At 37.9% G+C, this 14,207-nt stretch overlaps 1 long non-coding RNA gene across 1 annotated transcript in view; it reads left to right on the top strand.

Moving 5' to 3' along the window:
* Positions 1-14,207, top strand: part of LOC134730293 (uncharacterized) — a 462,039-nt gene that overhangs the window by 110,523 nt on the left and 337,309 nt on the right. The window contains exon 3 of the long non-coding RNA XR_010112048.1: positions 13,482-13,522. This is a non-coding gene — a long non-coding RNA (uncharacterized LOC134730293). The remainder of the gene's footprint in view (positions 1-13,481; positions 13,523-14,207) is intronic.

Consider the following 14,207-nt stretch of genomic DNA (forward strand, 5'->3'; position numbering starts at 1 on the left):
AACTCCAGCCAAGCCCTTTTTGTAGCTCTAAGTAGTATCTTTTGGTGCATGAATTTAGGTCATTGTTGTACCTTGGTCTCTGACTTTAGTTCTATTCTCAATACTAAATTCAAGTAAAAATACATAAGGACAGAGAGAAAGGGAACATGACATCATTCACTTGCCATGGCTTGTTTTTTCTGATACCTAGTGAATGAATTGGCATTGTTTCAAACAAGGCCAATAGTTAGTGGCATTGAAAGCCAGGTCCTGTACCATGTTAAATGCATGAAAGGCATTTATTCTGTAGGTGTTAATCTCGTGAAAACCAATGGGCATGCCAACTCTCCCGTCTTCTGCTGTCTACATGATCAGGAAAAAGAGAGCAATTCCCTAGGAAGTAAACTCCATTGAGGCCTCATTAATTAAGAAAGAAGATCATGCATATTTGTAGTAGTTCAATAAGAATTGAGCTAAAGCTTGTGTTTATACTATTTTCTGTGGAAGCTTGTTGAACAAGAAAATAGTGTCCACAAGGTAAAGAAAACATTTATTTTACTTAAAACAACATATTAAGCAGGTCAAAAGCATACTTTCTTTTACAAATAATTGTTAAGATAATTAAAACAATTTTTACATTATCATTATGCTATAAAAAACTCAGAGTAATAAAGTCAGATTTTAAAAATGTGTGTAATAATCATAAGCCTATGTAAAGGCTTATATAAAGGCTTACATAAATCCATGTAAAGATAAGGTTAACAAATATTTATTTCAATATTCTTCTTTTAGTCTTACAATAATCTAAAGTAGTATGACAGAAACTATTATCCCCATGCACTAGTTGGGTTAGTTAACTGTAGCTGCCATAGCAGGGAAACCCTGATAATGTCAGTGGTTTAACACAACAGAGGTTTCTTTCTCCCTCAGGAAAAGTGTGATGGTAATTGGATGAACCATCTCGATCTTGCAGCCATACCAAATAGAACACCTGACACATGTGGCCTCTGAGGTTGCTTCAGCTAGGGCTGGAGGAGATACACTGGTTTGTACCTGCCTTGACCTGGAGAGATTCAAGTCGTGTGCTTTCAGATTTCACCAGCTCGAGTTAGTCACATGGTCTCACCCTGACTGCAGGGAGGTGGAGTGGTATATCTGGAAAGCATTGTCCTTCTCTGTCAAACACAATTTTACAAATGAGAGAACTCTGAATAATCAGTAATGTGTGCAAATTCACACAGATATCAACTGGAGAAGCTGGATTTTTCAAAGGTCTTTTAACCCCAGTTCCAATGAACATATACAATAGTGTCTCTCTACATAATCTAATAATAGTATCTCTCTACATAATCTAATAATGTCTAATAATAGTTTACTAAATCAAATAGACTCTTATTTAATCCCGAAGACATTGAGACAGTTGTGTTTGTGCACATTTAGGAGAAAATATAAGGAGAACCCTGATTATTCCTGTTATAAGTATTATGTGGAATTCTAATTTAATGATAACACTTAGTACTTCATAGGCTTGTTATGTTTCCTATTCTCCCAATGTAACCAGATCTGTGATGGGGCAGTGTGGTGGAGTGGAAAGACCATTGCCTTTGGTGCCAGATAGATCTCTATTCACATTCCTGTATCAACACTTACCAGTGGTGTAATGTTTTGAGCAAGTTATTTAACTTCTATTATTTTCATTCTCTTCATTTATGTAATAGAGACAACAATATCATGTAGGCTTTTTAAATGTACAAACAAGTTAATATTTATAAAGTACCTGGAAATAGTAGGTAATGTTATTTTTTAATTTCCCTTAAAAAGCAGCATGTTCAAGTTCATAAAGCAAGATATCTTAGAATTAGATGATGAAATACAAAATCAGACTTCATGCAAAGAAATTTCATCAAATTAAAAAATATATATAAGTACAAATACTTATCCAGTGGAAAAAACTGCCCAAACCAGCAATAAAAAAGCAATGTGAATTGAGGAAGAAATCCAGATATATAGCCACTGGCTGGGTTTGCGAGGTTAGATTGATGAAATACAGGCTGATCTATATTTCTTGGAGTTGATGAGTGTAGGTTTTGATGGACCATCTGGTAGTATTTGCTCTGCACAGCCCCTGTTTTCATGTGGTTGATTATCTGTATTACACAGGAAGAAACAACGGGATGATAAAGTCTAACTGCAACAGTAAGTTTCCATGTGCGAGTCTGAAGTTGCTGTCAGTTAGTGTAACCAGAAGATGCTCTGGGAAACATCAGGGCTGGGCTGGGGAAGGGTGGCCGTGGAGCACTGGGTGTGTTTCATTTGGAGGTCATCACCAATGCCCCCTGTGTCCCGAAGCCATTATCATGTGAGGATAAATATCTTCTGGTTTTCTTGAGCAATAAAAACAGTGCTAGATTTTAAGCATATAGTGGTAGAATATACTCATAGCTGTATGGAAAATGTATATGTTGACATGTGGAATCCAGCAGAGAGATACATATACTGTCAGATTTCCCTGAGTTGAACATTCTCAAAGTCCAGGTCTTAAGTTTAATCCAAGATCCTATTGGGAAGGGGTTTTAACTTTACCCTTCTTCCTTTGGAGAGTGGTGTGGTCACCTTGGCTTGTTTTGTTGTAAAGTGAACAGTGAAAATAGAATTATGAGAATTGCATAGAAGTTAAAATTTGGCATCTTCCAGAATTACTTTTCATAGAAATTACCAAAAGTAGATAGAAAATAGCCAAGATTCTTTGGGCAAATTGTTCCAGGGTCTTATGATGCTTCTTATTAGAGTAGTCTGGATGTGATAGTCAAGGAGTCTTCCTCGGTGAAGTGTGGTATGAACTGGAGGTAAACTGGTTACTATAAATCAGAATGGGTATATATTTAACAGAAATAAAAGCAATATCTTGAAGAGGTATATCCACTCACATGTTCATTGCAGAATTATTCACAACAGCCAAAATATGGAATCAACCTGTGTCCATTGAAGGTTGACTGGATAAAGAAAATGTGGCATATATACACAATGGAATATTATTCAGCCATAAAAATGAAGGAAATCCTGTCATTTGTGACAACATGTATGAACCTGGAGGACAGTATGTTAAGTGGAATAAGCTGGGCACATAACAACAAATGCCATGTGATCTCACTTATATGTGAAATCTAAAAAAGAGAGACTCAAAGAAATAGAAAGTAAAATGGTGGTTGGTGGGTTTAGGGTGAGGAAAATGGGGAAATATTGGTCAAAGTCATAGTTATTCAGGATGAGTAAGTTCTAGAGAGCTAATGTTCAGCATGGTGACTGTAGTTAATAATACTGTATTGTATACTTGCAATTGGCTAAAAGAGTAGATCTTTAATGTTCTCACCACAACAAAAAAGAAAATAGCTATGTGAGGTGATGGATATATCACTTAGCTTGATTGTGGTGCTCATTTCACAGTATATATATATATATATATATATATAGTTGTACACTGTAAACTTACACCATTTTTATGTATAATTATACCTCAATAAAGCTAGAAAAAAAAAGAAATCAATCACTGCTCTCTGTTCACAGACCTTCCTCTTAAGGTTTTTAAAACCAATTTTTAAAAGTTTTGATTTTTATTAAAGATCTAACCTGAGCTTTCCAGATAGATGGGAAAATAGCATTTTGTGAGTTAAGGTGGGATTTTTGTTTTGTTTTATTTTTGTTTCATAACATTTGCCCCCTAAAATATCCACTGACAGTCACATTTTCATTTTGCTTTTTAGTTGATTGGGCTACAGTGTTTTAAGCTCTGGGGACCAGATATAAACAGGAGAGGTTTCTGCTGTCATGGAGCTCATGCCATAGCACTCGGTCTAACATGCGGTGCGTGAGCTGCCAGCTCATGCATTATTCATTCACATCATTGAGCATTTGTACATGATGGGTGGTTTTCCATGTTCAATTCATTCTTTTTTACCCACCCATCCATTTGTTTATTAATCGAGGGACCAGAACTTACCTAGGACTTCTGAATAAATGCCTTCTACAATCACCAAAGAAAGAGATCACAGCCTTCCCAAGATTTCAGTGTTCCGTGGAATAATTTTTTATCTGTGGTTCCAACTTAGTGATGTTGGAACCTGGAGGTGATGAAGGCTTACTGACAATAACAAAATCCATTGTTCTGAGGATCATGCTATTATGAGGAGTTTAAAATTTGGAAAATAGCTTTACAGAAAATAAAAATCACAATCAAAATGGATACAAGTTATTGAAGATGACTTAACCAGAATATATTCAAGTTATTAAACTTAGAGCTGGGAACTTGAGAGACCTCCTTCCCTTCCAGCGTTCCAATGTCCTTTTCCAATGTGTTCCAAAGCACAATAAAGAGAAAAACCCACTGGCTAAGAAAAATATTGCCTAGCTATGCTGTAATTCAAAGCAGGTTTCTCAATCTTTTCCTTCTGAAATTTCTTTTGAGTCTCAGAGCAAGAAGGGTAACCACAGGCCCTGTGTGGGAATGATCCTGCCCGAATGAGGGCTGGGAATCCAGAACCTTTTAACAAATACTTTGTCAAGGCAATATTTATTTATCATAAAAATCAAACCAATTTTCTGTAGCTTCCATCTCTCTTAGCCTGCCTGTGAACCTGTGCCTCTGCATTCAATGAGTTAAAGAGCTCTTTGCTGAATGGATTTATAAACAGAAATTTGAACACAGTGGTTTAACAAGTGAGACAGAAATATATCTTCTTCTATCTCCTACCCACTCCTTCTGGCTTTTCTGTTTTTGCTAAAGGTACTACCCATTCTTTGGCCTATCAGCATGGAGCCATCTTTGAACACTCTTCTTTCTTTGCTCCCATCATCTACTGGCAGAAAATTTTAAAACGCAGAAGTACAAAAAATAAATGTGAAAGTTTACCTTCACTCCTCCATCCTCAGTAGTTCTTTAAACTCAATTACTTTTAACCATTTGTATTTTTAATTCTTATGCTTTACCCCCAATACTCTGAATAATATATTCATACCTCTGCTAATTAACATGTTAACCTTAGATAGCATTTATTCATTCCTTACAATGAAAGAAGAAGAATTAGCTTGCTTATACTACCCAACTTTTACCCTCCACATTTTTTGTTTTATGCTATTTGTATTTGTTCTATTGCTTATCTTTATAAAATACTTAAACTCCTTCTAGATAAATTATCAATTTTAGAAGATATTGCTTGCCTTACTATGAAAGACCAGGAAATAATCATGCCTGTACTTTTCCACTTTATTTCCTCCATGTAGCTTCTCTGAGCTACGCTTTGCTTTCTATTCACTTTGCTTTCCTTAATTCTTTCCCTGTTTTCTTACCTTTGATTATGGTGATCAAGTTTTCTCTGTTCCTCTGGTCCTTTTACTGATCTGAAAAGTTATGCATACACTTTATATTCTTTTTAAAGGTTACCCTTAAAATTTCAATATGCATGTTTCATGTGACCTAACATTAATCCATGTCTCTATCCTCTTCTGAAAGAAGGTCAAATCATAACATGCTTTAACCCAAACTCCTTCTTCCTGTCTTCTCTGTTAACTATTATTTGAAATTTTAGTTGAACTTAGTTTTATAACTTCCCCAAACAGAACATTTAGATTTACCAAATGCGAGAGCCTGGGAGGTGCCCTGCTCAGATGTCCCTTTAAGTAAGAACTTGCTGCAAGGAGTGTAGTGAGCTGGCAGCCTGCATTTGCTGTACCTTCAGGATCCGTGGCAGTGTTCATGCTGAAGCTCTGCTCTGCATGGGCCATCTCCAGCCAGTGGCTGAGCTCAGGAAGAGCAGGCGAACCGATCATTGCTGCCTACGTGGGACTCCTTCACAGGCTGCTTCGCTCTGCCTTCCTGCACTGGCCTGAGACTCTCACAGGTGCACTGCTACCTCGGGCTCTTCCTTTTCAATCCTTCTTCATTTGCCCCTCTCCTTTCACAGATGTCAGATCTGTGTCATGGTCTGAAGGATTTCCCTGACTACTCTTGCTTCATCTCTGCTTTCCTTTTCATGGGATTTCTCTGCAACAGATCTCTTGCATTTCTGATTCCATGATGGTGTGTTTGCTTCCTGGAGAGCTCAAAATGACACCAGAGTTTTCTAATCATTCCTTGGTTCCCTTGAGCTTCTTGTACTCCTGCCATCTGTTCAGCCTGGATGCTTTCTTAGCGTACCATTCTCATTATCCTTAGTTTGTCCTACAAAGTCCTGTATGACCAGGTACCTCCTTACTGTCCAACGTTATCCTCACCCCATCAGTAAATATAACTCAGCCTCATAGCCCTCCTTTTAGCTTCTCAAATGAGCTAAGCTCTTTCTTTCTTGAGAGTTTTTCTGTGCTGGCTGCTCTTCCAGGAACCCTTTTCTCCCAGTCTTTGTAGAGCCAACTCCTCATCTTTACATCTCTTGTATCATCACTTCAGGGATGCCTTTCCCTGATCACTCCCCTTCTGCAGCTTTTTTATGTGGTAATGCAGCAGCTGGTTGTTTTTATTTCCAAAATGATATTTTGTAATTATTTGTCTCTTTTCCACTATGTAGCAAGCAGAGATTATATTCATTTCATTCACCACTGTAGACTTAGCACTTAGCGCAGGACCTGGGACAAAACAGATAGTTAGTAAATATTTATTTCGTGAATGAATAGTCCCCTCTTTCACGTTCACTGACACCATTCTTACCTCTTGCCTTTTCATTGCTATAATGTCCTTAACAGTCTTACTATTCACCACAGCTAGATTAGTCTTCCCAGAGTATAGCCCCTTTTAGTGTTCATTTCTGCTCAAAAAACCACCAAGGAGTTCCCATTCCTCATGACTTAGGTACAGATGTCTCAGCCTGGCACTCAAGGAAGCCACAAGGTCCATCTTTCTAGCCTCATCTCCCTGCGATGGTCTCTCTCTCAAGTCAAACTGGACAATCACCAGTCACCAAGCACATTCTGACATTCTGGGCTTTCTTCTTGCCACATCTTGGGCTATGCTAGATTGATCACCATACTTTTTCTCCTCATCCCTCTTCCATCTCACTATGTTGTTGAGTAAAAATCTATGTGGACCCTCCCAGTGGAAATTCTTCCTCATCATTCTAAATTAATGTGCCAGCTTCTACTCTAAAATCCCATGGCCCATTGTTTGAGATTTAGGGCATTTTCAAATTTACTTTATATTAAAATGATTATTTACTTGCCTTTTCTTAACCTTGCCAAAGTCCATGATCCTTCATGACAGGAACTCTTTTATACATCTTTTGTGGCCTCTACAGCACTGAGCATATACCTTCTTACTCTTACATTTTTATTTTTAAAATTTTACTTTTATTTATAAATAATACTTTAATATAATTACCACTTTATTTGTATGAGTATAAAATAATATATATATTATGGAAGACATGAGATACATAAAATATTAGAGAATAAGAAATAAACTGCAATTGCATCACCTGCCAATCATCATTTCTTAGCATTCTATTGTATTTCTTTTTGTTTTTATTTTTCAATAGATAATGTTTGTATTAGCACAGATCATATTGAATACACAATTTTGTGTTTTGGAGAGTTCCAGGTGCAGTTGGAAAGTCTAGTTCTAAATTTTCTCTTTTTTTCTAGAAAATAAACAATAGGAGAACTAAAAACAACAAGAAAAAAAAAACCTCAAAATACATTTAATCAAAAGTGAGAGGAAAAAGAAACCCAAGAAAATTCCAGATTTCTTTTAAGTGCTGCCAAAGGCAGAGCTGAACAGGAAGCCCATGTTGTTCTTCAGGTAAGACCAGAGGTTTCAAAGGGCAGTAAGGGCTAGAAGTTCTCAGAGCTGTCCAGCAAATATTCCTTTTGAACAAGAGGTCTCCACTCTGAAAGGGACAAGATAAAGCAGAGCAAGTTCTTTTGCTGAAGGAGGCAGAGGCCAGGTGCGGTGGTTCATGCCTGTAATCCCAGCACTTTGGGATCACATGAGGTCAGGAGTTCAAGGCCAGCCTTGTCAACACGGTGAAACCCTGTCTCCACTAAAAATACAAAAATTAGCTGGGCGGGGTGGCGCATGCCTGTAGTCCCAGCTACTCAGGAGGCTGAGGCGGAAGAATCTCTTGAACCTGGGAGGTGGAGGTTGCAGTGAGCTGAGATTGTGCCACTGCACCCTAGCCTGGGTGACAGAGCAAGACTTAATCTCAACAACAACAAAAAAAAGGAGGCAGAGAGGGAAGATTCAGAGCACACCCTGGGACTCTGGGAGTCCACACGTGGCAATTCTTAGATAGCAATTGCAAAATATGACTTCCAAAATGGTGCGACAAGCAATAACAATGTGGGGAGTTCAGAAGCCCAGGGCCAGTGGTAGAAACTCTTTTGAACAAAGCTGTGCCCTGAGACCTTGTTTGTGGCAATGTTTGATGATTTTAAATTGAGTTATAGGTAATGTGTATAGAAATTATAGAGATAATTTGGACAGATAATGTTATGTTTTTTCTAAGAGGGTTTATGTTTGCTTTTGACAGGCATTTAGGTTACAGGGAATTCACCTTAATTCAATTCAGGATTGAGCTGATTTGAAACTAGGTTTTATTCTTTGTGATGACTGGTCTACTTATGATTCACACTGATTCTTAGATCCTTCCTCCTTGGTTGACCTTTATAGTAGTTTCCTAAGGCTTCTGTGTTAGGCTGTTCTTGCATTGCTATAAAGAAATACCTGAGCCTGGGTAATTTATAAGGAAAAGAGGTTTAATTGGCTGATGTTTTAGCAGGCTGTACAAGCATGGTTCTGGCATCTGCTTCTGGTGAGGGCCCCAGGAAGCTTACAATCATGGCAGAAAATAAAGGAGGAGCAGGCATATCATGTGATGAAAGCAGGAGCAAAAGAGAAGGGGAGGTGCCACACACTTTTAAACAACCAGCTCTCATGAGAACTCACTCACTCATTATCACAAGGACAGCACCAAGCCATGCATGAGGGATCTGCCCCCATGACCCAAACACCTCCCACCAGACCCCACCTCCAACATTAGGGATTACATTTCAACATGAGATTTGGAGAGGACAAACATCCAAACTATATTAGCTGCCATAAAATATTTACCACGAAGGTGGCCTAGAACAACAGAAATTTATTCTTTCACAGTTCTAGAGGCTAGAAGTCCAAAATCAAAGTGTTGGCATGGTCATGCTCCCTCTGAAGGCTCCAGGGAAGAAGAATTCTTTGCCTCTTTCTAATTTCTGGTGGTCACAGAAATCCTTGGCATTCCTTGGCTTGGAGCTGCATCACTGTAGTCTCTGCTTCCATTGTTACACGACCTTCTGCCCTGAGTGTCTGTCTTCATGTCTCTTCTCTTACAAGGATACCAATCATATTGAATTTAGGGCCCACCCTACTCTACTATGCCCTCATCTTAGTTTTTAAAGGTCTTTTAAACAACCAGATCTCATGAGAACTCACTCACTATCACAAGGACAGCACCAAGCCATTCATGAGGGATCTGCCCCCATGACTTAAATATCTCCCACCAGGGCCCCACCTTATAAGTAATGGCCAAAACTGCAAGTATCTTTTGCATCAACCTAATAATTACAACTGTGTAAAGACCCTATTTTCAAAAAGTTAACATTCTTAGGTTCTAGGTAGACATGAATTATTTTATTTTATATTTTTGAGACAGAGTCTCACTCTGTTGCCCAGGCTGGAGTGCAGCGGCATGATCTTGGCTCACTGCAACCTCTGCCTCCTGGGTTCAAGCGATTCTCCTGCCTCAGCCTCCCAAGTAGCTGAGATTACAGGCACCCACCACCATGAATTTTTGTGGGGGGAACACTGTTCAATGTAATGCAATCTTGAACTCCATTTTTGGCTCCAGCCCTGTGAAAGTTCTGAAAATCCTGTTCACCTTCTTAGTGTTTTAGCCATTACTTCTGAATGAACAAATGCCTTGAGGGCATATGTGCACCAAATGTCTGGCTTACCCTTCTGTGTTTCTTTTCTTAAGTTTGTTTGTTTTATTTTTTAAGGGGGGAAGGTTAGTTTGATACAAGCTTATCAATCATAGCCTGAAATGGTTGTCTATTATAATGTTTTGATTTAATATTTTCCATTATCATTTTTATTGCTCTTTATTCCTTCTTGAGTATTTAATTTCCATTTCGTATCATTTCCATTCAGCCTGAAGAACTTTCTTTAGATTCCTTGTAGTATGGAGTCTAATTTTCTCTGCCAATTTTCTAGAAAAATTATCTTGGTTTCTTTTAACTTAAAATGTCTTTACTTTGTCTCATTATTGAAGGATATTTTGTGGGGTATAGGTTTCTGGATTGACAGTATTTTTTTAAAAATCACTTAAAAATATTGCTCACTCTCTTCTGGCCTTCATAGTTTCATAGTGAGGAGTTGACTCATAATTGAAGCACTGTCCCCCTATATATAATGCCCCATTTTTCTCTTGCTGCTTTCCAGCTTTACTATTTATATTTGGCTTCTGACTCTGACTCCTAACTTCCGAGTCTGACTCTGATGTGTCTCAATGTGGTTATCCTTCTTGGTTTTCATGGAGTACCTGGGATCTGTAAATTTATGTCTTTCATCAAATTTGGAAAATGTATGGCTATCACTTTTTCAAGTAGTTTTCTCCCCATTTTTTCTTGATTCTCCTGTTTCTGGGACTATAATTCATGCATGCAATTAGGTTTACCAGGTGTCTGAGGCTCTGTTCATTTCTTCCCCCTAATCTTTCCCCCACATTGATCTGTGTGCCCATTGGATTACAAATCCAGAAATGCTCTACGTAAGTATACTTGTAATTGCAAATAGGAAACAATGTGTGCTAGAGTAATGAATAGTTATGTAAATGTGGCAATAAGGAAAAAGATATATAGATGTATGAGGAGAGGGTGGTCTTCTCAATGAGCCTATTGAATTTTTCCATCTCCCAGATAAAATATCTATTGTAATTGGAAGAAATATGAACAAATACACAATGAATAGCATATTAAATAAGTTTTATTGAGAAATTAGGGGAAGAAATCTGATTTCCATTTTGTGACAATACCTACTAGTACAGCATTCATTTGTGAGTTCTCTTCCCACCGCTACCCCATCTATTTAAGTTGTGATATACTTTTTCTTGAGGAAGGTTTTGGTTAGTACAGTGTATCTGAATGGAAATGTGGTGAGGCAGGAGAGATGGAAGGAAGTTTGGAGATTATCACATAACTCAGAAAAATCAAAGGGAGGTAAACTAGGAGGCTGCAGTCTTGCTAACCTGAAAACAGAAAGGTAAAAACAGTATTGAAAGATGATAACTTTTCTGTAGAAGTCAAAAGTTTAGTTGTCTCAGGATTTTATGTATATGTAATTCCATAATTAGAAATTATATAACTGTTCTCAACTTCATCAGTTTTTAAAATTGTTATTTCTCTACTTAATCAGTTTTTAAATAATCCTTATAGATTTCTTCTTCTCCTTTAAAATTCTATAAATCCTTTTTCATCATCTTGGGTTTATTCATATGTATTTTGTTAAAGGCAGAGTATGGATGCTTTAAAATATTTTAAGACAAAGCTCAAATAACACTCTGACAATACTCATATCCAAGCACTGACCCAAATAGGGCTAGCTGGATACACTCATGTACACGAGGGCATTTATCTCAAGGGAAAAATGTTGCTATATGTTTTGAAACTTTTTTTGGTAAAACATATTAATTTTTAATGTATAGAGTAAATTGGTTATAGCATAAATGTAAATAAAGCTGTCCTCTACCCCAATCCATTAATGCTCAATTTAAATTTAAGAATTTCAAGATAAACTAATCAGGAACAGTTTTTCTCAAATCAAGCCAACCATCAAACTCCATTTGAAAAACACATTTTCCTCTTTTGTTTGACAGTAGCATTGATCTTTCATTTTTGGCTTTATTTGTGAGCAAATGAAAGCATCTGAGGGGTAGGGAAGCCCCTGGGAGTGTGACTGTCTCACAGACATTAAGCCTGCAGGTGGAGTCCTCGATCTCCTGACATGGGGCTTAGCCTCAAAAAGGGCCTCTCTTTCCCACTCCTGGGAGTGCTTACTTCTGAAGCCAGGAGTGTCAGGAAGTGGAGCCAACAAGAGAGGAATTTAGGTCCTCTGGAGACCTTATGGGGAATACTTTGGTTTCCCTTGAGAGCTCTCACACCTTGAGCTCTTCCACCTTCTTGTTTGTCACAGGCCTAAAGTTGGGAGTTGGGGAGAGGTGTGGCTATCGGTGAGACTAGGGCTGGAGTCTTGATGCAGACACTTGGGAGGAAGCTCTTGCTTAGTCTCCAGCAAGTGCTTCTTGTCTAGTTTCCTGGCTGTGGGTGGTGACTATCATTTGCTAAAACTTTGGGGAAGAAGGAGTGCTCAAATATTGAGGTGTCCTGATAATATAACTCCTGGTTTGCTCAGAGGTAAGCGACCTCCTTCTTTGTGCCCAACTCTCTTGCTTTCTCCTTTCAACACTTCTTTTCACAACTCTCAGGCCTTGGGTCCTCGTCTTAATGCTCAGTCTATGGAACCTCAGGAAAGAATCTAATATCAACCATTTGCCTTTTTTTGGAGTTGGGACGGGGGTGGGTAGTTCTTTTATTTTAGGACTTAGATCCTACTGTGGGAAAGCCTTTGCTTGCTACTAACCAAATTAGTAGGGGGTATTTGGGAGAGAAATTGGTTCGTCTAATATATTTAGGAGGAAAGTTGACTTTGGAGTGAGGATGTAATCCCAAAAGTTTGTGTATGAGTTGTGAATTTCTAAAATGTGATCTTTAGGTGCTCAAGGGATTCTGGTGCAGGTGCTAGATGAGATGAGTTGGCAGTTAATTGTAATTTTCCTGTTGCAAAACAGAAAATCTCAACACAGCATTTCTTGATGACCAGTTTCACCCTTATTTGTCTCATAGACTACACACTACTTGCTCAGATGCTGCACCAATACTTTGCTAAGGAAATTCAATCTCTTAGTGCAATTTCCAAGACATATTTATTAATTGAGGCTGACTCATCATCCCAGAGTTCTAATATCATTAATAGGCCATCCAATGTCCAATGACATCAGTTTTGAAAATGTTCCTTCAGGTATTTGCACTAGTCCATTAACCCTGCTCCTCTTGTCTCCTGGAGCTGCAATCCTAGTTTAATCCCAATTTTGGACATTCATTTATGTATTCATTCATTCACTGAATTCAAGCATTTAATATTTATTGGGTGTCAGCTCTTGTTGCTGTGCTAAACCCTCAGGGTACTAAGATGAGTAAAACCTCAGAATTCCACATTCATTGAAGACCTTAGAGATCATCCAGTGAAAAGCAAGAAAATCAGGATAAAGTATCTCATGATGCATGAAAAAATAGCTTCTCTGCTCAAGAGAGGTGAGAAGCCAAGAATAACTCTGTGTGCCAATTTCCCAGACTCTGAGAATTTTATAGGCTTAAAGTGCCATGGAGATTCTGTTGTCATTTATGCTTTTTTTCTATTTGTGTTACAGTTAACAAGATCAACCTTGCTGGGAAATGAACAAGCGACCAGGTGAGCTCAAGAGTCCTTTCCTTTTTCCCCAAACTTATGGATTTCTCAAATAGAAACAGGTCATTGCATATTTTAGGGATGTTTAAATAGACTTAAAGCTAACAGGGGTGTTAACTGAAATCTTTCCCTTTTTGGAAAAGTGAGGGAAGAGAAAGGACTGGAGGGCACTGATAATTTGGGTGAAGTGTTTCTACTCAGAAGGGAACGTGAAAAATTTGGATGAAGTCAGTTTTATTAAAGAGCTAGTAGCCTGTTAAACAGAACTATAGGTAAACTTGTGTTAATACAGCTAAATGTAGATCTTTACATACTTAAACTACCCAGAGAGTTGCTCGTTAGAATAGTGAGCTAATATTTATAGTGAGCATTAAGGGAATGGTTTTGAATATTAAAAATGCTCTGCAATAGCAATTTTTATTGTGATTTGAAATGCTTGTCTCTATTACCTTTTTAGGAATTAGTGGATGATAGTCCTGTTCTCTTCTGGCATTTGTGAAACACAGCTTTCTTCTCTATAGTTCTCCTATTCCTAGAAACTGTGCATGTGCATGCGTGCACACACACACACACACACCATTAAAAAGGAATAACAATTCAGGATTTCTGAACATCTTTATTTAGATAATTTTATGTCAAAACGATAAAATGTATTACATGTCCTTTTTAATGAAAGAGAAAGCAAACA

The sequence above is a fragment of the Pan paniscus genome, chromosome 3, assembly GCF_029289425.2.
Source record: "Pan paniscus chromosome 3, NHGRI_mPanPan1-v2.0_pri, whole genome shotgun sequence".
In the NCBI taxonomy this organism is placed as follows: Eukaryota; Metazoa; Chordata; class Mammalia; order Primates; family Hominidae; genus Pan; species Pan paniscus.